This window comes from Nilaparvata lugens, chromosome 13, assembly GCF_014356525.2.
Source record: "Nilaparvata lugens isolate BPH chromosome 13, ASM1435652v1, whole genome shotgun sequence".
NCBI lineage: Eukaryota > Metazoa > Arthropoda > Insecta > Hemiptera > Delphacidae > Nilaparvata > Nilaparvata lugens.
In genome coordinates, this window is record NC_052516.1 from 4,988,751 (window position 1) to 5,002,899 (window position 14,149).

The 14,149-nt window shown below is 32.7% G+C and overlaps 2 protein-coding genes across 5 annotated transcripts in view; one reads left to right on the plus strand and one right to left on the minus strand.

Moving 5' to 3' along the window:
- The window catches only part of LOC111056978, a 486,313-nt gene that overhangs the window by 382,133 nt on the left and 90,031 nt on the right, over nucleotides 1–14,149 (minus strand). The window lies entirely within an intron of this gene.
- Nucleotides 96–14,149, plus strand: part of LOC111064579 — a gene marked incomplete in the record, with an annotated part of 46,797 nt that continues 32,743 nt past the window's right edge. Inside the window, 2 exon segments of the mRNA XM_039439654.1 lie at nucleotides 96–485; nucleotides 8,266–8,328.

Here is a 14,149-nt window from a genome sequence, read left to right on the forward strand (position 1 = left end):
ATTAGTTTTGCAATGAATTTATTTTCGATATTTTTATTATTCTCACAAAATAGGTTGGTAAGCCTTCTTTATAAAGAAATCTGTTTTCAGAATTTTGCTGGACTTTCAGTCTGCTCTGTCTTTCTGCTATGTATACAATTTTCACGATCGGTTTTTATTGAGATTTTGCAAGTGACAACAATAAAATTCGTGTGTTAATTTTAAAATTCTCTACACTTAGTCAATTCTTTGTACTCTGAGTCAATTCGTAAGGCTTGTCTAGGATCAAAGTCTGAAATTAGGGTATTTCGTTTTTGTAGATACCGTAACAATAAAGACTGTGACACTTTTGTATCTTTATTAATGCTAGAGCTAGTTGTCAACATTTATTTTTGAATTTTAGTATATTTGAGGGGTATTTTTGTAGAGGAGTGACAAATACTTTTAAAAAGTGTAGTGGTTGATTTGAGATTACATTCTGCCAAATATAATACGAATTGTTTCTGGTAAGTATTTTGATTTTAGGTTAAGTTCAATAGCCTTTATCATTGATTTCTTTTTGTATGAATTTATTATTATCATTTGTGTTTAATCTAAGCTTGGACCCCACTTTTAACTGGGATTTATCCCCACAAACAAATCCGAAACTCCTATACTGTATAGAAATTTATTCAGTATTAAATTCTATATTATACAATTTATAGAGGTAATCTATAATTATGGTAAATAAAGATAGTACAGTACATTATAGTACAATAAACTTACCAACTCCAAAGTTATTAACAAAATGTTGATAACTTTATCCTTATAGATTTTATTAGATTAAACGGAACTTTGACAAACACATATGTTGATCAAGTGTATGAAAAGTTATGTTCAATAAAACAGAATCTATAAAGATTGACATTTGATATTAACATTTTGTTAATAACTTTTGTGTAAACGCAGCTTTACACTGTGACATTGTATCAAGTCTTGTTTTCTGTCCATTATATTTATTGTTTATATTTATTACATGTCATTACAATATAATTTTGCAATTTAATATAACTTAATTATTTTTTTTATTTTTGTCAGTTTTGAACAAATGTCATGAATTGGAGTCCCATATCCAGCTCATATAAATCCTCATCCTCAATGATTGATGCACTACTCATCAATACACTCCCTGCTTTCTGAAGATAAAGCTAAATGTCCTAAAATACATCCAGGTTTTATGAAATAAATAAAATGTAAGAAATTAGGTACTGTTGTAAATAATAGTTTAATTGGCCACATCAATTAGAGAAAACCCTATTAATGTTTACAATTTTATATGAAAAATAAATTACTGTAGTTTGATACAGTATTAATTTTAGCTTGATTTAAGAAATTCCCTTAGTCTACATTCCTACCGTACCCTACATTTATAACCTACCCCATATCTTGGAACTACAAATTTATACCTTTAATACCTTCTGCTTCATCCTTTACACATAATTGTGGGATCGATGGCATCAAAAGATCAAAACATGTACAAACCACATTCAACAAAAACTGTAACAGTTCAGATGGCAGTGATCCAGTGCTCGCGCTCTCACTAAAAATTGAAATTATCATCCATAAATTCATTAACACTGTAATATGCCTTGTCACACAGTAGCTTCCGGACGGATTTTATTGGATGCGATTTAACCAAAGGTACATGTATGATAGAGCTGAATTTATCAAATAAGCTTTGCCTTCACTTGATCTACCTAGCTGGATAATTCAAATTCTTTTATTGTTGTGAACATTGATACAATGTAGGCTATAACAAAGTCATAGAAACATAGTATAATAAAATATAAAAATATGAGAACAATACATAGATAATGAGATCAACATAATAAAATAAAATATATCTATAAAAGACATATCACATCACATATTCAAAAATAATTCATTCCTGTTATAAGGACATTTTTCAACAAGATAGGTTTTTAGTTTACTTTTAAAACATTCAAAATCGTCAACCTTAAGACTATCTGGCAGGTAATTATAAAGTCTTGTACCAAATTCAATAAAACAGTTCAATGTATAGGAATAATTACATTACACTGGTTCAGTCTGAGTGAAGAGGCATTTCTTGTTTGATGGCTATGAACAGAGCTATTCAAAGCTGTTTTTCTTAATATAATGTAGGTAGTAACCTATTTCTTGGAGTCCTGCATCGCAGGAGAAATATCTTCTAAAGCTCTCTTTTTTAATGAAATTCTGTTCTACTGGGCAGAAAAAATACTATTGGTTCTTATGGAAGTGTTCACACAGTCTATCCAGACTTCTGGTGATGACTGAAGAGAGAAGTATGAAGTAATTACTCATCTTCATTATGCTAATTAGTGAACACTTCAATAAAAATCAAATCAAATCAAGTTTTATTCAATGACAACATTTCCGTTTGACAATAAATTCGGTTACACAAATTAAAAACAAATTATGTTATTTTTATGCCCAGCAGAGCTAAGATTAAATATTGTAAAGCTGGGGTTTATACTATACTTATTGAATAATCACATAGCTATTAGCTATCCACGGCGCTTTTTTCCTGTGTCAACTCAGTCTAGCTTACCGTACTTATCCCACATATCAGAGTCAGTGACCGGTATCATAGAGAAAAGGTAGTATTAGCTTATGCTATCTTTTCTCTTAGCCGGTACTGGGGAAATGTAATTCCCATGTGTTCTAAGGAGACTATCCTCACTCAGATCGGCCGAACGAGTGTGAATAGTCCCATTTGAACTTATGGGAATAATTTTTTCACTGTACCGGACGCGTTATCACTGATATCACTGATACTGATATACAGCGTGTTTCAGAAGTAGTGTCGAACATTTTAGGATATATATTGTTGCTGGATGATAGGAGACTACAAATTATGTATTTGAAGTGTCCAAAACTCAGCGGCTATCCTTATAGCTGCCATTTTGTTTTTTCACTTAGAAATTTTTATTTCAACAACGAAATGTTGTATTGATCTGAAATTTGGCATAAATATTCATGCTATAAAGATTCAACTTCTTTCTTGAGATAAAAATTCCTAAGTGAAAAAAACAAAATGGCAGCTATGAGGATAACCGCTGAGTTTTGGACAATTCAAATACGTAATTTGTAGTCTCCTAACATCTAGGAACAATACCCTAAAATGTTCGACACTACTTCTGAAACACTCTGTATATGAGAATCATCCTGAAAGTATACCACACTGTAGACATATCTAACTTTTTTAAAAGAGAGCGTTTCTTCCTCGAAAACGTGCACCGTACGTTTCTCAAACCTATAAACTCGTTTCATGATCTCATAATTCATTCAAACATTAATTTCCATTAAACTGTAGCTTATATACTGTATATGTACATGCCTATAGTGAGGTACACGTTATAATGGCAGTATTTGATTAACATCGGTGTTGCTATCCTTGTCTATCATTCCACAAAGCAGATAGCGCTATCCTTTTCTAGCACCTCAACGTAGCCAGATAGTTTTTCAACAATGTTGACATATGATTAATTCACAAAATATTCAATCTCAAATATGAAAATGTGTTATTCGATCATTGAGAAATACATTTCCTTGCCAAATACATAATATATAATTGATTATTTCAAACAAGAATGAACAGTTAATATCACCTCAGATATAGGTCCTACCACTATCAGCTATCCTGGATAGAAGGCAGATAATCGGCATCTCTGTTCCCCCATATTTCTCCACTGCCATTATAACGTGGACCTAATATCTGTGTAATATAGCCTCCGACATTTATTTGCGTAACTGGATATTGAAATCGAGCCACTTGAACTTCCTTTCAACTTGATTAAGTTGCCAAGTTGCAACTTAATGGAATGAACTTGAGTGCTTAGAGTCTAACTTGCTAAGTTTATTAGTATGTTTATCCCATACATGCATAATATACATACTACGTAATAAACCGGCATATCAATGTATACATAGAGCCATCTCCAAAATAACTTATATGCTGAATACGGTTTATATGTGATAGATATTACACAGTATATATCCCCCTATCATATACCTCATCCTGTATTTATAACCTTGATATTATATGCCATATACTTGATACATTACTGAGCCATATGCCTGCCCTTATACATTCATTGATAATTTTATATATATCTGTAGATATTTCATTACAGATCAATATGCCTGTCCCATACATTCCTTGATATATCTGTATATATTTATATACTAGCCGTCAGGCTCGCTTCGCTCGCCATATCCGTCTAGCCAGGGGGCTCCGCCCCCTGGACCCCCGACTGGATCGTCCAAGAATGAGATCAGCTACATTTTTCATTTGAGCATTTTTATCATATGTTAGGACGATCCAGTCGGTGGTCCAGACTAAACGTCTGACTAAACGGATATGGCGAGCGAAGCGAGCCGGAAAGCTAGTAATATAATATTCCCAGGGATAGCTCTGATTGAAGTAGCAGTGCCCAATCAATTTTTCCGCGATAAATGCATTTCAATCTCAACTTGGTGCCAACCTAACAAAGTCAACTCAACTTAATGCCAACCTGACAAAATTATTAATTTAGTTGCCAGTTAACAACTGTTTCGAAGAGGTACTCTATCTAGATTATAGTTCTACAGTAACATATGGTATGGAAATTTCAATTATAATAAGGTATTGGGAGAAGAAGAATATACATGCTAAAAGACGAACTTTGAACCCTTAAAAACAACCCTTAGAGTCAAAATATTGCAAAAAGATTTCTTAGTGCGCCTCTAAAGGGCCAACTGAACATACCTACCAAATTTGAACGTTTTTGGTCCGGTAGATTTTTAGTTCTGCGAGTGAGTGAGTGAGTGAGTGAGTGAGTGAGTGAGTGAGTCAATCAGTCAATCAGTCAGTCAGTGAGTGCCATTTCGCTTTTATATATATAGATAGATATTAGGTACACTGTATATATCCCCCTATCATATGCCTCATCCTGTATTTATAACCTTGATATTATATGCCATTATTATATGATATTATATACTTGATACATTACTGAGCTATATGCCTGCCCTTATACATTCATTGATAATTTGAGATATATATCTGTAGATATTTCATTACAGATCAATATGCCTGCCCTCATACATTCATTGATATATCTGTTTATATCTAAATATAAAGAAAATAAAAATCTCAGTATCCTTTTTTGAAATATTTTATCACAACATCAATATATATGTTTATATTTGTATATATAAGTGTTATTATTACTGTATATGCTTTATGTCTATAGTTAGATTTAGGTTTCTGTCAGCGTTAGTCGAATGGGAAGGTCTGATGTTATTTAGATGGATATAACTGACAGTTTAACGTGAATCTCATAATATATATAGTCTGATATGTGGTGTGAGATATGATGCAATGTGAAGCTATGTACTATTATTATGATTATGATCATAATTAATGAGTGATCGTGTGTTGAGTGAGGCAGTGAGCTTACTGTATTTCAAATTTATGGAGATCGTGGAACAAGTTTGCATGTTTTGAAAGTGGAGGGAATAAATCTTCTAGGTAGAAACAGGAAGAGATATTAATTAGTAATTTATCTCAGTATCTTTCATTTTTCTCTCCTTTCTCTGTTTACTTCACACATCTGTTCTCCCATTCTTCTTCCTCCTCCTCTTCCTAATTGTACTCCTACCCATACACCTCCTCCTCCTTCTCCTCTTCGTCCTCCTCCTCATACTTCTTCTCCTATTCCTCCTCCTCCTCCTCCTCTCCTCTTTCTCATCTCCGCACTCTTCATACACATCTCCTTCAAAGTTCTTATGAATCTCCTCGTTACCACATCTACTCACAACATTTACTCTTCTTCTTGTTCTTCATCCTTCATTCTGTTTCTTCCTCTTCATATTTTCTTCTCTTCTTCTTTTTTTCTTTTTCATTCTTTACTCTTCTTCTTCTTTTTTTCTTTTTCATTCTTTACTCTTCTTCTTCATCATCTCCTTCTGGCTTAATTTCATGTGTTAGCTACTTTTTATTGGCTTCTTCTTTTTTTCCTTCTTCCTCCATCACTTTCACCCTAATTTTCTCATTATTCATCCCCTTCTACTCCCTATTTCTTCATTCTCTTCTTCTCCTTCTCATATTCTCCGTCTCCTCCTTCTCTTATGTTCCTCCTTCTCTCCACAACTACCTCAATCTTTATTCTCATTAGCCTAATTAATTTTTCATGCTTAATGAAATTCGTTGAATACTTAGCAATTCTGTAATTTAATGTAAATTAGTGTGTATATTTATTAAATTATTCATTTAAAATAATATGATTGGGTAGGAACAACAGGCTTGGCCCAAAACTATTCCATTCCCAAATATTTTGATAATGTTACATGTCAATAAAAATAGGTTATGTTTCCACTGTAAATGGTTCAAGCTCAATTTTCGTCCAAAAATAAATACGAGATGCAAATTTTAAATTTAGAAGAATTAAAACACATAACATACTGTAAAATATATACACAAAATGAGTATATATATATATAGTATATATATATATATATCGATACATTCATTCTAATACCAGGTATGAGAATTTTTAAGCAATTTCGGTTTTTAATGGTTTCTAAAGGTAATTTTGGCGCTCTTTCCAATGGTTCTAATCCCAAGTATCAGAAACGAACGGTTCAGCTGTTATTCACAATTTCCAATAACACGTATTAGAATTGTTTGAGAATAATTTCTATTAGCATGTATCAGACAATTTCGAATATCACGTATCAGAAAACCACATGAATCTGTTGCCTAGGTTTCCAATACAACGTAAGATCACCATTCAAATAACACGTATCAGAAAGCACATGGCGTTGGGAAAAAAACAGGTGATTCTGTAGTTGTTGATATAGTCAGCCTGAAATATCAAAATGGGATTGTATTCTATAAATTGAATTTCAATGATGATTATCAAAATTTGCCAAGAAGACCTTCCAAAGTGAGGAATGATGCAGAACCTCCAGCATTGTATGGGGGTCCAAATGGAAACACCTTCAAGAATTGAAAAACGTGATACCAATTGACTTTCATAGCTTTTACGATAATCTTCCACATAAACTAACAGAGAATGAAAAACGTAAGAAGAAGTGAATTAGAAAAAGTAAAAATCTGGTATGGCGCACTCACACAACTTTCCTTGCCGTTATGAAAATTGATCACCTGACGCTAGTGTTCCCGCGCAACTCAAGTTTACTATTCAGAGATCCAAGCAGCTGGTGACAGGACAATAAGGCTGGAGACACTCGAAGTTGCTATCTCTTCATAGTGAATGATTTAATAGAATCAACAGTTTGTAATTGAAATACTAACATTTTCTCGAATTTCGAGCTTATTTTCAATTTCAGGTGAAAATGTACTGAACATTAATGAAGAGATTTTCATGCTCAATCTTTTCCACTCAGAATTTTTGGTTTAAATGTATCTGAAGCCTGATATTGGGAATCTAAAATCAAACATTGCATAGAGGCGGAGCTCCTGAAATTTATAAAATAAGTTAATAATGATAATGATTTCTTGAGTCAAGTTGTAAAAAATATACTTATTCAAATATTATTTGTCTCAACTTTATTTCTGAATGGAAATTCAAATTCAACTCTTATAGAATCATTGTAGTTATGAATTTTATAAATGAATGCATTGTTATTGTATGAGCCTATGCAGGAAATAACACATATCAGAGCTGTTCTAATACCACGTATGTGATTTAAAAATTTGTAGGATAATCATTTGAAGATTTATTTGTGAAAAAAAGTTCAAAATGTACTATTATCCATAATTGTAGCTTTTCACATGGGAAATATAATAATAATTGCTAAAATAAGTTTTTTTGCCCTCCTGAAAATTTGCTTTTCTGTACATACGTGGTATTAGAATGAAGGTATCGATATATATATATATATATTATATATATAGATATATTACTATATATATATATATATATATATATATATATATTGTAACATACATGAATAAATAACTCTAAGTTTAATCCTTCCTTTATTCGTCCTCAAGTTTCTTTTTTATTTCCTGCTGCTGTAAAACTTTAGTGTTCCGGAACCCACCTTAAACTCTAGCTGCAATCCTCTTTTCCTCTGATTGGCTGAGAATCAGCTATTGGTGAGAATTAGCCAATCAGATGACCTGTTGGTGAGAATTAGCCAATCAGAGCACAATTCTGAGTGTCGGCCCTCAATCGGTAGGTGTGAGAACGACTTGAATTCTGATAATCAATCAACTTATTGTTTTCTTTTCAGGAGCGAAGTGAACACAACATCAGCACTCAAGCTGAGCCTAGCTGTACATTCTCTATGAATCTGGTAAGTCACTTCTTATTCGATATTTTTATAATTTTACCGAATTATATTCTATTTATTTATATTATTGTATTACATTACATATTTTATTTGCCTTGTTCCTTCTCCAGTTTATTACTCTCTTGATGACCTACCTCAATTATGGCTTTACAGGATGAATCGTTAAAATGAACCTGTTGAATTTTCATATTATGATAATTCAAAAGCTGGACTAACTATGCTATGAATTACACATATATATTTATACATATCTATGAACATATATCTCGAATATCGTAGCTCATAGACTGGGTCCAGACTAGGTGTTGAAGAAGACTCACAAGATATATCATCTGAACTACAAATGAAAGAAATACCAATTGCAATAAATTTTATTCAAATACATTTTAATACTTGATGTGAGTGAGATAATAATCAGCAATGTTTGTACAGATGTTGCAGTGTTTTATTTCTGTTTTCATTACTATGTCTGGTACGAAATCGGAATGACTCATTGAGCAAACATGTAGCTCTTGAAAGCTCGCAACAATGTATTATTTGCTTGATTAATTTAAGTTTGTGTTTGTAAGTTAAGAGGTTTTGTAGACTTGTGATAGAATTCGAGAGTGGTTTGTGTCGGTCTCTAAGTTTGAGTGAAATCAATCAATCAAATCTATTTGTTTCCTATAATGTTACATAAATTATAAAAATGAGAGGTTAATTTACAAATCTATATAAATAAAAATCGAGCCTCAAATTTTGACATTCAATAACTTTTTTATGTGTGCACCGAATTTGATGATTTTTTTAGTTGTGTTCGTTATGTTCAGGACCAGGTTTATGGCCTATCCAATTTATAATCCGACTTCAGGACTCTTTCCTACGGTCCTTCAAAGTTTAAGGTGCGTAAAAATATACGCGCCGCAAACATGAGCGATTCACTTTTAATCAGCTGATGCCAAGCTTTTTATATCTGTATCTTACCGTTTCTATAAAAATACAGATATAATCAGCTGATTAAAAGTGAATTGCTCATGCACGCGGCGCGTATATCTGTACGCACCTTTACATGTAATCCTTATGGGGAGAAGATTTGTGAGCTGGCCACACACAAAAAAGAATCAGCTGTTATAATCATTGCGTCATACAACAGCCGTCGGTAGATAGTAGACAAGAGTGTGTGCTGCTCCACAACCGACCATGTATTTTATTCTAAACGCCAAGACTAAGAACAAAATGTTCTGTGTGTAACCATCCAGCAGTGCGGCCTCAGGTTTAAGACTTACATGCTCTAAAGACATTGCTTTGTTTCGAATAATTGTGCTGTCTTCGGTGTTCAGAATTAATTGATTTTTAGTAGATTATTAATTTTGCAGTTGGAAAATTATTTATATAAATAAAATGCCGCATCGCTCCTCCTCAGGTGTGCATCCAGCTAAAGATTGTTATAATATGCATTAACTATTTGGCGGTACGAAGTTCGCCGGGCAAGCTAGTTATGTATATAAGGAGACCCCTACAAGACATGTCTGTGTGTGGGAGGAAAAATACTCTTTTATTCCATTCTATTTTCAGATTATTTATTTATTCGTTGATATAATTACAAATCATATGAATATGATCGGGATAGAACAACAGGCATAGCCCAAAACTATTCTGTTCCCAAATTTTGATAAATAATGCAATGTCCGAAAAAATAGGTTATGTTCTTACTGAGGAAATTTAAAGTTCAAAGTTCTGTCCAAGAATATATATTAGCTAGAAATTTTGAATTTAGAATGATTAAAATACCAAATTATAGTCAAATTTTGCACTTAATATCACCGCACTTTTAATAAATTAAGTTATTTCAGAAAATTTTGAAGCCAAAAATATACACACAACTTTCAACTTTCAAATTATGAGTTGGTGTAAAATGATTGAAATGGGCATAACCTATATATAATATTTGGACAATTCGAAACTAAATTAGGAAAATTGAAGAAGTTTTGGGCAATAGCCTGTTTTTCATTTTCCGATCGTTGTATTGTTTTCGCTAACCTAATAAATAAATAGAGTGAGTTCTAGTTATTGCAAAAGTCATGCAGTCAAGTTCTTGAAGAAATTGAACTGTGAACAGCACAGTGTATTGGCAATTGCAGTCTCGTATTAGCAACTGATTACCATGCAAAACGTGGTCTCTGCTGATGACTCAATAAACCTTCCTCTACTTTCTCGTAATTGTCTCACAAAATCAATGCTTGTCCCTTGTCCTACTTTTAACTGACCTGTCCTCTCTTTAGTCATTGGTGTTTTGTACTCTCGTTAGTCTCTGGTCATTTGTCTTCTCCTTCAAAGACATTGACAAACTTGAAAGCTCTCTTCGTCCATTTTGATGATTAATGTGTTGTAGACAGACTGTTGGTCTATTAACGTTGGTCCTGGCCAGAAATGGTTCCGTAATATTTTGTTAGCCTCGTATCGTGTATAACTATATCGCTTAACCTTGACAATGGCCCATATGAATAAAACCAGAGCAAATGCTCATGAGCAGGAGCATGGAGCATAAGGTTTTGCTCATGAGCAAAAGGTAGAAGCAAAAGCATTTGCTCATTTTTATATGAATAAGCTTTACCTTATACTCTTACCTTATGCTCCTGAAATCTGGAGCATGCTCATGAGCAAAAGCATTTGCTCATTTTTATATGAATAAGCTTTACCTTATACTCTTACCGTATGCTCCTGAACTCTGGAGCAAATGCTCACGTATTTTAAAGATTTTTCATCAGCTGATTCGCTTTTGTAGCCTTACTTTGTTTTTATAGCTCACGGAAGCGCTAAATATGCAAGTAGGGTGCACTGCTTATGTTTGCGTCGTCTTCTCTGTTTTCTATTTTTATGATAGAGTTTTGGGTTAGTTGAGTTTAGAATTTTGAAATGATAGCGTGAAAATTTGGTACGATCATATGCTGATAGTGAATGTTTTTTGTGATTTTTCTTGCTTCAAATTTATCAAGTTTTTTAATATTTTTCAATTTATTAATGCATTTTCAAGTGTAATAATAATTTGTTTCATCTTTCTGATCAACCGAGATACAAATTTTTAGTATAATGTATATTCGGACTGTTATTTTTTGTGATCTTTATAAAAGTGTTTTCATAACCTCATTTGGACTATTTTTATCAAAATTAGGGAGAGGAACAGTTTTGGGTTTATCCTGTTGATTCTCTCTAATCATTACTTGATGTTGTGATTAAGGAATGTAATAAATGTATAAAATGTCATCTCCATAATAATCTTCAACATATTCTTATAATATCAATAGCTTCTTATAATCGTCTACACTCTCATCTTCTTAAATGCCTATTTCCTATTTTGTGATGGCTATCTTCATAGCAGGTATCTTTTGTATTTATCCTTTTGTAGGAATAATGGTGATATATATCATGGTTGAATCTAAAAAGAGTTTTATAGTTCTCAACTATTGGTTGTGATCGTATCTGGTATAGTTTCCTCTTCCTCATACGAATTAGTTGAGCCATTCTACTATGAGCAAAAGGTGATAAGCTGCTCTAGACTACTCTCACCTTTTTTGAAGCATTTGCTTCAAAAGTTGAGCAAATGCTCTAGTTTATTCATACAATTTTGAGCATAAGCTTTTACTTTTGAGCAAATGATCAAACTATTTTTTTGATGAGCATGAGCAAAGGTTTTGCTCACGTTTATTCATAGAAAATGAAGCAAATGCTCCATATTTTAGAAGTATAAGCAAATGCTCAACTTTATTCATATGGCCCATTATGTGTGGATATATGGAGTACTGTGACGATATCTTCGACAATATGACGCTATTAAGGTGCTCAAAATCTTAAGATATTGAAGATATTCTTTTTTTGAATAGTTGTAAAGGTGAAATTGTGGTAGTTATCCATACTGAATAGTAATAATAGAAGTTGTCTAACCACAGAGTTCTTAAAAAACGAGATACCGGTTTCGGTTGTTACACCATTATGAATCTCTGATTAAACGAGAATCCCAATTAAAATGCTGCAAATCTCTCAATATTTGAATTCTTTGAAGCATCACTTTGAGAAACCTTAATCCCTAGAAAACCTGAACAAAATCTACAGTGTTATTTCTTCAGGAAAACAACTCTATTACGTCATCACAGAATTTCTCTCACCCTCTCCTCTTTCTCTCATATACACCGCACCACCAACCTCCAACCCTTCTAACCTACCTCAGACTGGCATCATAAAGTATTTTTTGCTCTTGTCAAGCCAGTAGTTCTCAGCCTCAAGTGACACCGCCTCATTAACCTCAAAATTGCGCGCAAAATGAGCGAATGAAACCCAGTGAGACAGTGAGTAAAAGAGAAAGAGAGAGAGAGAGTGAGAAACTAGGCCACAATGATGATGACTCGGGGAATATTGTTGACATGATGGTGATAAAGACAACACCGTCAGAGAAGATGAAGAAGAAGGATACGAATAAGAAGAAGATGAAGAAGAATGAAAAGTATCATGAGATTCTGAAGAAGTAGAAGAAGAATGAAAAGTAGTAGATGATGAAAAAGTAGCAGAAGAAGGAAGAGAATCAGTAGAAGATGATGAAGAAGGATAAGAAGTAGGAGAAGAAAAAGGATAAGAGGTAGGAGAAGAAAAAGGAGAAAAGTTAGGAGATGAAGAATGATAAGAAGTAGGAGAAGAAGAAGAATGAGAAGAAGGAAAAATAATGATGATGAACGTGCTTGGAGGCACGTCTTCTATACTAAGGGTTTGCTAGACCAGATAGAACTCCAATAGTTATTTGTATGTTGGGAGATGCTCGGTGGAAATATTGGCTTAAAAAACGATTAATTGACTCTTGGATTTATTTTTATCAGTTATATTTTATCCGTCAAGGAAATGTATTTTTGAATGTTTGAAAAATTTATTTTCATGATTGAGACTGAATATTTTGTTAATTATATTTCTACATTGTTAAAAAACTACTATCTGGAAACGTCGAGGTGCTATTAAATATAGCGCAATCTGCTTTGTCGAATGATAGACAAGGATAGCAACACCAATGTCAATCTACAGCTGCCATTATAACATGGACCTCACTATAGAATATCGTTTATCAAGTCTTTAAAATAAAATGTATGAATCATTCTCGACAACTATGGATATGGTAATTTTCCAAATTGGAAACTTTTCAACCTATTATTCCAACGATAATAATGTACGTACTCAAAGTGCTTTGTTTTGGTAAACGATTTTTTCCGCGAACTATTGTAGAGTTGTTTCTAGTTTTCAGTGAAATGTATACAGTTTTCATTGTAATGTAGCCGGGTATTGACTTGAGCGTTGAATAGTGGTGGGCTGCCTATTTGTTTGACATGCTATTGTTTCATACAGAATATTTGTCTGTAGCGAGATATTCTATAACTGTCAGTATGCCTTATAGATAACATGAATGCTCCCCATTTAACCAATGCCGTCTATATAGTGAGAATCACTTCAAACTATTAGCATTGTCAAAAACATTCTTTGTCCCAATGATTCTTCAAAAGATTGATAACTTTGTAATCTTGTATTTGAAAAATCTATCCATCTAAATCTATATTTTAGCATTGCTCATCTTTAATACTTTAATATAATAAAAGGGAATAATATTGGCCTATACACGAACGGGATTGATTGATTGATTGAGTACTTTATTTATGTAGATTGCAATATATACTGGGTTTTACACTTATATACAATAGCTTACAATACAGCAAAATTATAGATGAATTTACATAATATAGACTAAGAAAATAATTATTGAACTGTATATGATATGAAAAAAGCAATTCGTAATAACTATAGATAATATTGT